Here is a 14,872-nt window from a genome sequence, read left to right as displayed (position 1 = left end):
GGTCCCGGTATATTGCGTTTTTTTTTTGGAATGTTATTTTACTATATAAATCATTAAAAATGAAATATTTTTGTGTTTTGCATAGCTCTTGCTATGTCTCTCAGTATCTTTTATGTGTTTAAATGAGTTTCTATTGTTTTAAAAGTGCGTTTAAAGACCTTAAAATGCTTTTACACGTACAGTGACAGTAAATAAAACATGCCTACAATGCATTTTAATAGGGTTTTTCTATTTCGCGGATTTTCACTTTTCGCGGCTGGGTCCGGAACGTAACCCCCGCAATGGAGGGGGGGGGGGTTTACTGTAGTGTATACAATTGATATACAAGTTATATTGTAATTGAATGTTATTTAAAAATACCTTTTCCCTTTTCAATCAGCAGCTCTATAATTTTCTGTAAAATGCAGTGCAATATGACAACCAGGAGGTGTTCTACACACAGAATGTGTACTGACCACACCCCGAAACATAATTTCCTGCTTGTGTGATTGGCTCACAGATTTTCCCAGAAGTCTGAAATAAAATGCAAGTCAGATATCAGGCATCCCTTGCAACAAAAAATGTCATTTTTTGTAAGATACTTCAAATAGGAAGACATTTACTGGGATGCAGACCCTGCTTTCCTCATTAGTGCCCTGCAGCTGCTGCAGCTGACTGATATGTATGGAACTACTCCCATTAGACTCACTTAGCACAGGGGCACAGAGGAACAAACAGTGATTTCTTCAGAATAACAAAAGGTAGGAATCTGAAACAAAGTTTGTTAAAATCCTTGCACCCCAACAGATTTGTCTGAAAACCCTTACTTTCCTTTCAGAATCAACATTTTCAATGGGACACTATACTACAAAATACTCCTACAAATGCGGGCCATTGATTGCAACCGAGATTTGTTAATTTGCACACACAAAAAAGTATTTTTCCTAACAAATTTATTTAAGACCATGTTGCAAAAATTAATACACCCCAATGGAAGTCTAAAGGACCATACACACTATAAGATTTTCTGAAGACTTTTTCCTTCAGATTTACCTTTTCTATGTAGTGCAAGGGCCTGCCAGATTGCATACAAATTGAAAGTGTTTAGGCTTGACCTCATATTATATGGTTTTGGTAAATCTAAAGGAAAAAGTCTTCAGAAAATCTTATAGTGTGTATGGCCCATTAAGCTGGACACGCACTATATAATATGCTTTAGATTTCTTCCTTTAGATTTACCCAAACCATATAATTTGAGGTCAAACCTAAACACTTTGTTTTGTATGCAATCAGGCAGTCCCTTGTACTACATAGTTGAAGGTAAATCTAAAGGAAATCTAGCAACTAAAGTTGTATAGTGTGTATCCAGCTTTAGGAGCAAAGCTAAGTTTTAGACAACAAAATCCTATAAAAAGATAGATGTTGCAATATGTTGCCAACTTGTTCATTCCATACCTAGAAGACTTGGTGCTGTCCTTAAAAATCATGGAGGTTATACAAAATACTAGATGTAGTAATTTTTGTTGGGGGTGTATTAATTTTTGCATCAACTAATTTGAGTAAAACTGAAGGTTTTGTAATCTAAGTTATATTATTAACATTGTGATAGGTGTTCTCGCGAGAGTGGTGTGTCGGGGCGCCCGCGCGCTGCTGTCGGTCGCTGGCTGAGGAGAACGGTTCGGCGACTCTGGGAAAGCGGAGACCCGAATCGATGGATCTGTACAGATGGGAGGAAAATTTTTTGTTTTATACTTTTGTCACCTCTGTTTTCTGAAACAACTGAAAGGAAAAAAAAAGATGCAAAAAGGGACGTAGACTGCTCTGATATGAACCGATGGGAACTTAACTGAACTGAACATTCCCTTGACACAGGAAGTCACAGCAGCCATCCAGAGTCCAGTCATTCCTGGCAGGATCGTCTACCATCAGGCTCTCTGTTTGGGTTTGTTCCTCTTGGACACAAGAAACCACAGCAGCGATCCAGAGTCCAGTAACTCCTGGCAGGGTCATCTATTATCACCATTCCAGGCTTCTTGTTTGGCTTTGTCCGGTAAGAGTCCAGGGATTACGAGTGTGTTAGAGTGCCACCCGAGTTTCTGGGAATCCCTCCACAGGCTGCATGACCCCCGGAGCGGTTACACCTATATATGCCCTTAGTTTTCAGCTTTTGGTAAGAGGCTAAGCTGGTGGTGGGACTCTGCACCTTCCAATCACAGTTCACATCTTCCAGAGCTTGAAGTTTATATCACCATATTTGCATCTTCACCTATGGACTTTTTGATTTAATATTTAATTATCATGGACGTTCATAGCATTGTACACTGGTGATTCACTAGTCACATTTTGGATTTATTTTGTCATCACCATCCTTAATTGAATTTCCTGTCATTTCACTTAGTTATAAGTGACTTGTTCACACCATTTTTGTATGTTGTATTTATGTATTTGGGTTAGCGCACCTGATTTTTCCTACACATATATTATTAACATTGCTTTCATGTAATGAGCTAAACAAATGTTCTATAAAGGAAATGGAATTCAGAAAACATGGACTTTACTGGCACAGATAAATAAAATTCAACATATATTGTTAACAGATTAACCACTTGCCGACTGCCGCAGGACTATTTACGTCGGCAGTCAGCCCCTCACAGGCAAAGTGACGTAGATCTACGTCGCTAGCCTGTGAGGGTCTAGGGAGCGAGCGCACGCCCCCGGAGGCACGCTCCCGCATGGTCACGGACCCCCCCGCGCGCGTGACTGGCGGACCCGATGTTCGCCGGTCACTCGGCGATCGTCGCTGCAGAGGGAGAAAGTCAGGCGGCTGATGTAAACAAGCCGCCTGTCATTCTCCCCTGTGTAGAAACAGTGATCATACGGTTCTACTATGTTGATCACTGTTCCTACAGCTCAAGCCACAGCCAATCACAGTTAGAATCACGCCCCTGGGGACACACACAGCCCCTCCCTCTCAAAAAAGTTAACCCCTTCACTGCCAGTATAATTTTACAGTAACAGTGCATATGTATAGCACTGATTACTGTAGAAATGTCACTGGTAACCCCAAAAGTGTCAAAAATGTCAGTCAAGGGTCCGATCTGTCCGCCGCAATGTCGCAGTACCGCAAAAAAATCGCAGATCGCCGTCATTACACGTTAAAAAAAAAGACAAAAATCTTTCCCTTTGTTAGTAAACGCGATAACTTTTGCGCAAACCAATCAAAATACGCTTTTTGCGATTTTTTTTTTACCAAACATATGTAGCATAAAACAAATTGGCTGAAAATGTTAAAAAATTTTGATTTTTACATTTTTTTTGGGGGAATTTCATATAAAAAAATGTGAAAATATTGCTATTTTTGCAAAATTGACGCTCTTTTTTTGTTTATGCCGCATGATCAAAAAAATCGCACAGGTGATCAAATACCATCAAAAGAAAGCTCTGTTTGTGGGAAAAAAAGGACGTCAAATTCATTTAGGTACAGCGTCGCACGACCGCGCAATTGTCCGTTAAAGTCACGCAGTGCCAAATCGCAAAATAGGCCCTGGTCAGGAAGGGGGTAAAATCTTCCGGGGCTTAAGTGGTTAAATGTGAAAGTAGTAATTGGCAAACTATTGCCGACACATACAAATAATCAAACAAAACAAAAAAAGAAACCAAAAAGTACAAAGAAAAGGTAATTCCAAACTACCACATTATAAAAAGCATGTAAATGTACATAGACTCTGTGACATTGATCATATTATAAGTATCCCCCAAAGGGAGGCATAGAGATACCACTTCCCCTCCCAGGGATCTGTAGATAGCATTGTCACAGATGTCAAAGGTAGACAGAGTGTGAGCTAGGCTGACATGTTTCACAAATATGCTTCATCTGGAGCTCTGGTTAATCACTCTGTACAGGTGCTTACAAGAGGGTAAATCAAAGGGAGTCATCGGAAGAGCCAGCAAAATGAAATCAGGATTTAATTGTTAAAGTATCCACAAGAACATTGATCCTTGTCCAACTAGGGCTGTGAATAGATGGTATAGATGATTGGGCATTCGTGGCCTCTAAGAGACCACTCAATAACCATTTAAATTAGATTATTTATTTATTTCAGGTTCTTATATAGCGCTGTCAATTTACGCAGCGCTTTACATATACATTGCACATTCACATCAGTCCCTGCCCTCAAGGAGCGTACAATCTAAGGTCCCTAACTCACATTCATACATAGATAGTAAGGCCAATTTTATACAGGATCCAATTAACCTACCAGCATGTCTTTTGAGTGTGGGAGGAAATTGGAGTACCCGGAGGAAACCCACACAGGCACAGGGAAAACAAGCACACTCCAGGCAGGTAATGTTGTGGTTGGGATTTGAACCAGCGACCCTCTTGCTGCTAGGTGAAAGTGCTAACCACTACACCACTGTGCCACCCCAGTCTCTGGTAGTCAAGAAGAGAGGGATCAAGTAAGGTAATTGAGGTCCCAAACAAAAGGCTCCACGTCCTTACTGCTCTAAGGCAAGGCATAGATTATACAGTTTTTGTTCCTTCCACAGTCAGTGTTGATAGGGGAATCCTTCTTGCAGAGCTATTGTGTTCTGCCAGCAGGGAGCGTTCCTGACAGGCTGTTTGTACACAAGTCAGCCAATAGTGCACAATGAGGATGCACATACATGGATCCAAACTCGGCCAGCCCCTATTGAACTGACTGAATTTTGATTGATGTATGGTCGGGTTAACAGTAAAGAACTCCTTATGCAGTTTAAGATTGAACTGCTTTGTGTCCCACTTCTTTGTGTGTCTGTATGTCTCCTTTAGAGACCTTAACCACTTAAGCCCCGGAAGATTTTACCCCCATTCCGACCAGGGGGTATTTTGCGATTCGGCACTGCGTGAATTTAACGCACAATTGCGCGGTCGTGCGACGCTGTACCTAAACGAATTTGACGTCCTTTTTTTCCCACAAACAGAGCTTTCTTTTGGTGGTATTTGATCACCTGTGCGATTTTTTGATCACACGCTATAAACAAAAAAAGAGCGTCAATTTTGCAAAAATAGCAATATTTTTCACATTTTTTTATATGAAATTCCCCCCAAAAAAAATGTAAAAATCAAAATTTTTAAAAATTTTCGGCCAATTTATTTTATGCTACCTATGTTTGGTAAAAAAAATCGCAAAAAGCGTATTTTGATTGGTTTGCGCAAAAGTTATCGCGTTTACTAACAAAGGGAAAGATTTTTGTCATTTTTGTTGTTTTTTTTTTTAACGCGTAATGGCGGCGATCTGCGATTTTTTTTGCGGTACTGCGACATTGCGGCGGACAGATCGGACCCTTGACTGACATTTTTGACACTTTTGGGGTTACCAGTGACATTTCTACAGTAATCAGTGCTATACATATGCACTGTTACTGTAAAAATACACTGGTAGTGAAGGGGTTAACTTTATTTGGAAGGGAGGGGCTGTGTGTGTCCCTAGGGGCGTGGTTTCTACTGTGATTGGCTGTGGCTCTAGCTGTAAGGACACTGATCAACGGATCTACATACCAGATCCGTTTTATCAGTGTCTTTGCAGCGAGGAGAATGACAGGCAGTTTGTTTACACAAGCTGCCTGACATTCTCCCTCTCCCCCGCCGATCGCCGAGTGACCGGCGGACATCGGGTCCGCTGGTCACACGCGCGGGGGGGTCCGTGACCACGCGGGAGCGGGAGCGCGCCCCGGGGGGCGCGCGCTCGCTCCCTAGACCCTCACAAGCAAGCAACGTAGCCCTACGTTAGTTTGCCTGTGAGGGGCTGACCGCCGACGTAGATAGTCGTGCGGCGGTCGGCAAGTGGTTAAAGCTGAGTTCCAGCCACAAAAAAAAATTTCAACATACATACCCCCGGGACAGTCAGGGCTAGTACATTCCACAATGGATAGCCTCTAAACTGTCCCGGTTCGCACTTACCTTTTAGAAGAAATACTTACTTTTAAAATTTCTTCTCCAGCGCTGCCATCTCAGGTGTGGGCAGCTTGAAGCCAGCGCAATCCTCTTCTGCGTCCTCTTCCGTCCTCTTCGGTCCAACGATGCACTGCACCGGCCCCGCCGTCACTTTCGGGTCTGTAGCGTCATCCCTTCACAGCTTCTGGGCATGCCCAGAAGCTGTTTAGCAAGGTATGACGCGCCTGCACCGGAACGGACGTCGGGGCCGGTGCAGGCGCATTGATTCCTGGGAGCGATGACGTTCAGCTCCCAGGAATCATTGCAAAGCAGAAGTGACGACGCGGGCCGCGGCCGCCGAGGGAGGAAGTGGAAGAAAGGTGAGTATGTTTTTCTGCAATTACAAGGTAAGTAAAAAAAAAAAAAAACAATCGTAACTACCAGTTTATTTTTCAGGTGAGCTATAGCAAGTGGATGGGCCAAAATCGACTATGTCGATTTTGTGGCTGGAAGTTAAATAGTTTCCTCCTAATGCTGGAGTCCCCATTTAAAAGAATTGTATATTACAATCATGTCCCCTATGAAGCGTCGCTTCTCCAAGGAAAATACGTTGAATTTTTGTAATTGTTTCTCATTCCATGCATGTGTGGTTGGCAGTTAGAGACAGGGGGTGCACTATGAAAAAGTGTATGTAAACCCTAGCAATGAACATATTTGCTTCCTTATGTCTTTCAAATATGCCATTGAAAATATTTGTTATATCTAATCTGTTTGATAAGTGCGAAAAAATACCTGCCAGAAATCTTCTGAGTTGGTAACATCCTATGCCTCCTGCTGCTGGTGATTACTATTAGTTAGTGTTGTTCTCATTACTTACTGCAGGCTACAGAACACCTACCTCCTTTAGAGAGGAGGAAAGAGGGAGGTGCTCTATAGTCATAAAACAATATATGTTGTAGACTGGCAACACTACTCTTCCATAGATACAATAAGGTGGGTTAGCGTTGTCACCCTAGGACAGAGTATATTTTACTGCCAGGATCATCAGGTGAAAATGAACCTAAACAAAGACTAATGGAGCCACCACACTGAAGGACTGGTAAGCTGCAATATATTCATTTTTTTACTGGGTGTAGTTATGCTTTTAGGTATATGTAAACCCAACCCGACATTTGCTTAAGCACTTTGTATTATAAACTATTGCAGTTTTTTTTTTTAAATAAATAAATTACTTATTTCACTATTTTACCATCTTTTGTTACAACTTGATGTTTCTAATCTCCTGCAGCCTCTTTGTAGACACCTTCTGTCAACAAGCAGGCATTCCAGCAATGACTGCATGGTACTTCTGAGGGCAGGTTTGTTGATGATGACAACAATGGACTATGGGTTTTGTAATGAATTTAAAAAGGGGGCACAATTGTAAGAACATTTTCACCCTATAATATGAAGTGCCTGAGCAAGGGCCATTGACTAATAAAAATGGCAATTAAAACAATATATGTGTGTATATATATATATATATATATATTTATATATATATATATATATATATATATATATATATATATATAAAACTGTATATGAGATTTTAGTAACCATATTTACATTACATTGCTTGGTTTCACAGAAAGTGTGGCAGTGTTTCCAACATGATCATGTTGTAGTCATTTTAGCATATACAATGTCTACGGAGGTTTTTTTTTTTTTACATAAATCCACATTTCTAAATAGTATGACTGATAAACCCTGTTGTCATTTTATTTTTGTGTAGTGCCTTTGAGGTATCCATTATGCTGGTGAAAAATTCTGATTTTGCTCATTGTCATGGAAAAACTGTCTACATTTATAAAATTCTAAGTGTCTACAGTTCTCCCATAGGAACAACTTTATAGTTATATACATTAAAAAGTATTTCCTATTTCCCTTAAAAAATGCTAGAAATACATACCTGCATGCCCATACAAAGGGGTTTGAGAGCATGGGGTAGGAGGCAGACATTTTTTAAGAAAATGAAAAGTATTAAACATAAACGGAAACATTTCCTATATTGCAGCTTACCAATACTTAGATGTGGTGGCTGCATTCATTTCCCTTACTTTTACCTGGTGATCTGGTCAGTAAGTCTGTTGTTTTTCAAAACAGCAAGCTCTCTTGTAGATGTAGTGGTTATAGGGATGAGAAAAACCATTTATCACTAACAAGGGTGCTTACAATAATCAGCATTTATTTATTTATTAATGTAAAAGGTCTATCCCAAAAGGAAAAAAAAAACTGTTTGCTGTAACTGCTTATAAAGTATTAGCTGGAGTTTGGTTTCAGTTTGTTAGTATATCTAAATCTGCTAATACACCTAACATCCCCCTCCCCCCAGACTGACAATACTGTTGTCCAAAGGTGCCCCCTGTGCTCCTTGGTCCAGAGTGGGGGCACTCTAATACAGGAGGTGTGTTACTGGCCAGATCACCAGATGAAAACAGAGGGAAAAAAGCCAAAGAAAAGAAAACTAATGCAGCCACCTCTAAAGCTATGATATCTTACATTTTTGCTTTTTGGTTTAATACCACTTAACAAAAAAATAAAACCTAAACCATGCAGCTTGGTGTACACATTGTAATTTACATTACATGTCACACATTGTCCCCTTTTATTGGTCTTCATATTGCATACCTAATATAGAATTTGGGATTTTACCTGGTATTCTGTTTTAATAACCCTGATGTCCTAGATCTGCTAATAAAACTAACCTAATGCCCCATACACACGTGCAGATTATCTGAAGACTTTTGTCTGCAGACTTACCAAAACCATATAATATGAGGTCAAACCTAAACACTTTCAATTTGTATGCAATCCGGCAGGCCCTTGCACTACATAGAAAAGGTAAGTCTGCAGACAAAAGTCTTCAGATAATCTGCACGTGTGTATGGGGCATATGGGATTGGCACCCTAGGCAGACTGAGCCCTGGCTTGCCAGGAAAGGAATAGCTGAAAGTTGACCATTTAAAGTAGATGCGACTCTAGTGAATAATCAGTTTGCCAAAGGACTATGAATCATGAAAAGAGATGGGCTTGAATGTCCACCGAACTCATCTTTATAATGTAAAAATTTGACTTTTAAAGAAAAGACCACATACAGCGCTTGCTAACTAGCGCTGCATTCGGTAAGTGATCCAATTCTTACATTCACTTGGGAGAAGGAATCGACACAGTAGCCAATCAAATCACAGCAGTTGCACCTTCCAATCCTGAAGAACCACTCTCACTAAGGACAATATTTATTCCTGAGCACTAAGTCACTATTTAACCTTGGACTGTTTTATTTTAATTAATTTTGTACTGTAATATTACGTATACTGCACATGCAAATATTTATTGTCTGATATATTTATATTTATGTCACAGCCACTCATGCACAAAGGGATATAATTTGAGCACATCGCCACTTTGTCACGATATATAATATTCTAATTTTTACTAATTTTTATTGGTTTTGCTGTGGATTTTATATTTATCCGGTATCTTTTTATTGAGTCATTCATGTATTTGGTTTCACTAATATTGGATATCTTCACATATTTATTTATTTAACCTATAGTTAGCAAGCGTTGTATGTGGTCTTTTCTTTAAAAGTCCAATTTTTACATACATCTTTTATTGTACAGCAGCTGCCTTTCTCTTAATTTCTCCTAATTACATTCATCTGGTAATTTATTTATTTATTTATCCATCTGGAACCCTACCTTTGGCACGTGGTATATATATTTTTGAACTCATCTTTAACCTGAGCTCTGAACTACTGCTTTTTTATACCCCAATGAACTGCGAGTTGGGGTATTCCCCATGCCATTGAAATTTAGTAACACGAGACCCATAATTTACTGGCACAGCCAAGTTTTTACTGACATTTCCAAAAGTTACAAAATTACACTTTTAAGTGCAAATTTCAGTATTTAAGCTACAAACAAGTACAATATGCAATTAGCAATGTGATTGAGGGTAGATATTAAGACAAAAAACATATTTCTTATTTTATTTTCGATATAGTAAGTAAGTAGCTCAGAGACAGGACTCAGGAGGGCAAGAAATAGGGCAGGGCAGGCACACACACATATAATTGACACTCACAGTGACACTGACAGCAGTGTGCAGCAGCACAGATGATGATGACACCTCTCCGACACCTCCTCTCCTGAGTCACATTGACAGTCTCTCTCCACACTAGGTGGTTCCTTCAGTCCACTCCAGTCCAAATAGCACTGACAGTCCTGCTCCCAGCTTGCCTTGTTTCCATCCTGCAGATGTCTGGTCACTCTTTTGGGCTCGCTTGCACCATGACATAGCATGACACACTCAGGTACTGCCTCTGCCAGACGCACTGCCGGCACCGCCCAAACACACTGTAGCAGGCACTCAGATGGTCCGGCAAACTCTGGACCAGAACTGCGCCGCCACAGTTCACACCTTTTTGTAATTTTCCTTTCCTGGTGCATCTTCATGGCAGCATACACTTGAGTTGTGGCCCCGCCCCCACAACCTGATAGGACTGGTTAACTATAAATCAAAGACAGACCCGTCTTACAGCATTCTCTTTAACTCTCACCATTTGGGTGGGGATCTGTATGCTGCCATGAAGATGCACCAAGTAAGGAACTTATTACTGGTGCATCATGGCAGCATACACTTGGGAACTAACTCGCCATACGGGAGGGTGCAAGAAAAATTTTGTAATGGTCAGTAGCGTAAGTATGCATTTTCCAAATTTTGCTGTCGTGAGCTGGTTCCACATAATAGCGCAATGAAGGTGTCCTAGGAGGACCATATTGCTGACTTCCAAATAGCCTCAGGAGACACTCGGCACTGCTCTGTCCACAGAGCTGGCACTGCCCTAATTGAATGTGCTCTTAAGTCCTCCGGAACAGGAGGGTTTTGAGAAGAGTAGGCTCTTTTAATTGTCTTAACAATCTAGGAGATGACTGTACGTGTTGATGCTGACCGACCCTGCCTTAAGCCACGCTGGAACCAAGAACAGATTTCAGCTTTGCTGAATGAAACGGTAGATGCCAAGCAGGTTATCAGAGTTAGATCAACATCCAGGGGATCTGTTTCTCTCACTTAACCAAGAAAGACAGTAAATTGATTTCCTAGTTACAGTGGAAGGAGAAAGATACCCGATGGATAAAAAGCAGTCTGGGGTTTTAGAACTGTTCGGTCCGGGTAGAACGTTAGGTGAGGCTCCTGAGTACAAAGCTTACAGCTCCGATACCCTTTTCACAGAGGTTGTAGCAACCAGAAATATGGTCTTCAGAGTTAAATTAAAGAGTATAGTCAATTCTGTAGGATACAAATGAGGCCTTGATAGAGCTAAATACCACACATAGGGAACAATGGTTTCCAGGCATGTCTATAACTTCATGCAAGCCTTTTAAGAATTGCATCATTAAAGGGTTAAGGAATCCTTAAACCCCTGTAGGTGCAGACAAGACTGAACTATTATCATATTCAAACTTAGGCCCCTGCTCAGTCCCAGTTGTAAGAGCTGCAGACCCTTGGATGGTTAACGTGATAAAGGACTCCAGGCTTTTGCTGTGTGAGATCTGCATAATTTACCCATATTCTCTGTCAAGTAGTATTCATGGAGACCTCTCTGCCATAAAACCATTTAAAACTATCACATTTTGCCATTAGTGATGATATCAGTGCCAAAGCATGCTCAGACCACCATACTGGAAGAGGGCTAGCCAGGAAACAGGCCACAGGAGCCGCATCACTTCCTGTCTTTCATGCTCGAGTATACTTGCACTGCTGCAGCCATCTTTGAAATGGCAAATGCCCAAAAAAAAGAGAAAAGAGGTGAAAAGCACATGGAAAGCAAAGGAAAAACGCTGTCACTTATGTCAAAGCTTATTTAAAGCTTTCTTTGAAAGGCCTGCTCTGCCAGAATGGGGCTCCAACCATATAGCTCGTGTAGAGGCTGTACAGGAAGGATTTCCACCCAGGAGAGGCTGAACTATGCCCCCAGACCACCAGAATGGGGCTCCAACCATATAGCTCGTGTAGAGGCTGTACAGGAAGGATTTCCACCCAGGAGAGGCTGAACTATGCCCCCAGACCACCAGAATGGGGCTCCAACCATATAGCTCCTGTAGAGGCTGTACAGGAAGGATTTCCACCCAGGAGAGGCTGAACTATGCCCCCAGACCACCAGAATGGGGCTCCAACCATATAGCTCGTGTAGAGGCTGTACAGGAAGGATTTCCACCCAGGAGAGGCTGAACTATGCCCCCAGACCACCAGAATGGGGCTCCAACCATATAGCTCATTTAGAGACTGTACAAGAAGGACTTCCACCCAGGAAAGGCATTGAAAGTGACCTAAGAGCTGTGCCAGAAAAAGCCAGGCAACCAGTGTTTTCCAAAAAGGTTGAGAAATGGCAGCATTCACATACATTTTTGATGACAGGTTTCCTCTAATATTCTTTGGCGTTGTCTCCAAGTCACATGCATTGCCGTCCTAATTAAAACAAGCAGGTAAGATGCAAAGTGTTACCTTTGAATTTCTCTCCACACAAGGTCACACTGATCTCTTTCTCCAGAGTATGAAACATTATTTCAAACATTTAGAGGAAACTCAGCCAAGTGACTCATAAAACATCTTTTGATGCCAAGAAATTCTCTGCACCTGTGCATAGAAGCCTAATGTGTGTTTTTTCCATAAGCTAGTAAAAACTGTGAGCAGTGAAAAGTAACTGTTTAAAGATGAGAGGCAGTGGGTACTTTATTTTATTCTGCCATAAAGGAATACTATACCACCCACAAGCTTATTCTTCAGATATTAAGTATGTAGAAAATATGCAGTATATACAATATATATATAAAATAGTGTAGCAATAATAAAATATTTGGTGTGTGCGTACACTGGCAATTATCGATACCAAGTTAGAGTGATGCATTGCTCATCTTGCACGTAACTTGATTCAAATGTGATTAGTGTGATTGGTTGGCTTAAATAATAAAGCAAGTATGCATAATGGCCAATCAGATTCTACATTTCTATTGAGAGAAGTAATAACTACTGATGAAAGACTTACTGTCTTTTTATTGACCACAATTATTAGAAAACTAGTTGCATTTTCTTCTGTCCTGCTATGAGCCTGTAGCTTTAGTGCATTCAAAACTGGTCGAGGTATATTTTATCAAAAGCAACTACAAACAAGTGAAATCCCCTCAGTGAGCATTTAATTCTGCGTCTGTGCTGGAATAAGTCTAGATACTCAAGTTGCCCATAGCCTGAGATGAATAAAGCCCATTGCGGCCATAAGTGCCCTTCTCATGGGCTTCTGCAATGATCTACTGTCTCTTGTCACATGATTCTGTTCACCACCTTCTCCTGCTTCACTGTTTGTAGGCACTGGGCTGAAAGAGAGGGTGGAATATGAACCGTTTTTGAAGGGCTATGTTCACCTCCATCGAGAAGTTTTAACCTCCCTGGTGGTATGATTCTGTCAGGAATTCTGTACCAAAAGCAGTACAATTTTTTTCATGGAAATTTGGCGTTATATATTATAGGCCTACAATTCTTAGTAATTACTGACTTAAACCTGACTCTAGTAGACATCCCAGATGTGATAAATTTGAAACACAAACACATGAATTATAATCTAATCAATAATATAATTTTATTATATAATATATAATATAAATATATATTATATAATAAAATTATATTATTGATTAGATTATAATTAATGCGTTATATTATATATATATATATATATATATATATATATATAGATAGGTGTATATATATATATATATATATATATATATATATACACACACATACATATATATATATATATATATATATATATATATATATATATATATATACACACACATATACATATATATATATATATAATATAAATGTTATGTGTGTGTTTGTGTTTTGTGCAACGTTCAATGTTTGAATTTCCCTCCCAGTTTCGCTCCCATGCAGCATTGCTGCTGCAGGGAACGGAACTATGAAGTCATCACACCGACGGAGGACGGACGAGCGGCGGGGATTTTAGACGTCTGGCGATCTCAGCAATGGGAGATCATCGGTGGATCGCCAGGAGAAGGTGAGAGACCGCTGCGCGCTCTGCCCATCCACCCCGAGCGTGACTCGGGGATACCGATCCTAGCACAGAAAATCCACCCCGAGTCAAGCTCGGGGTTACTGCTAGGAGGGTTAAAATACTGGCAGCCTTAAGGATTATGCTAAGAGGGCAAATTGTTAAAGAATCAGACAATTGATGAACCCCTGTTTACTTGAGTTACCAGGCAAAGATCTATGACTTTCTGATAGTGTATGAGTTTGCCTACTATTTTCAGCCTCCGGGGCATTCCTAATGACCAGTGAGACAGCCCATTATAGGGCCATTAAAAATGGGTTGGGGTGGGAGATGGCAATGGCCCTGAGCCTATCAAGAAGTGGTGTATTGGAACAGCTCCATTTTATTTATACATTTACAGGAGGCTCAATTTACAAAGCTAACAGACCAGGACAAAGATACAGATGTTCAAAAAAGTTATTTTTTGGTTGAGTGCAATGAGATTTGAAAATTCAAATCACCGGTGCTGATAACGCCAAGGTCACGGGTTCGTTCCCACGTACGGGCCACCAAAAAAAAAAAAAATTCAAATCACATGGCTCCTTATCTCTGTTAACATTTTTTTTTTTTTAATTGAGCCTACAATCTTTTTAACACTCCCAGCTGAATAATAACATGAGAACCATCATTTTTTAACTTTTATTGTTTTTTGTTATATTCTTGCTTTCAAGCAGTAATTGCTGTTGAGGACCATATGACACATTCTACAGTTGGCTTGTGATGTTCTGATGATTGATAAGCTACAGACTTATGAATAACATTGTAATTACGCTCCTTGCAGCATCTTCTCATTTTACACAGAGGGACAATGCAGCTTTGAA

Source organism: Pelophylax lessonae (genome assembly GCF_965119305.1).
Source record: "Pelophylax lessonae genome assembly, chromosome: 3".
In the NCBI taxonomy this organism is placed as follows: domain Eukaryota; kingdom Metazoa; phylum Chordata; class Amphibia; order Anura; family Ranidae; genus Pelophylax; species Pelophylax lessonae.
Note: the sequence above shows the minus strand (reverse complement) of the source record.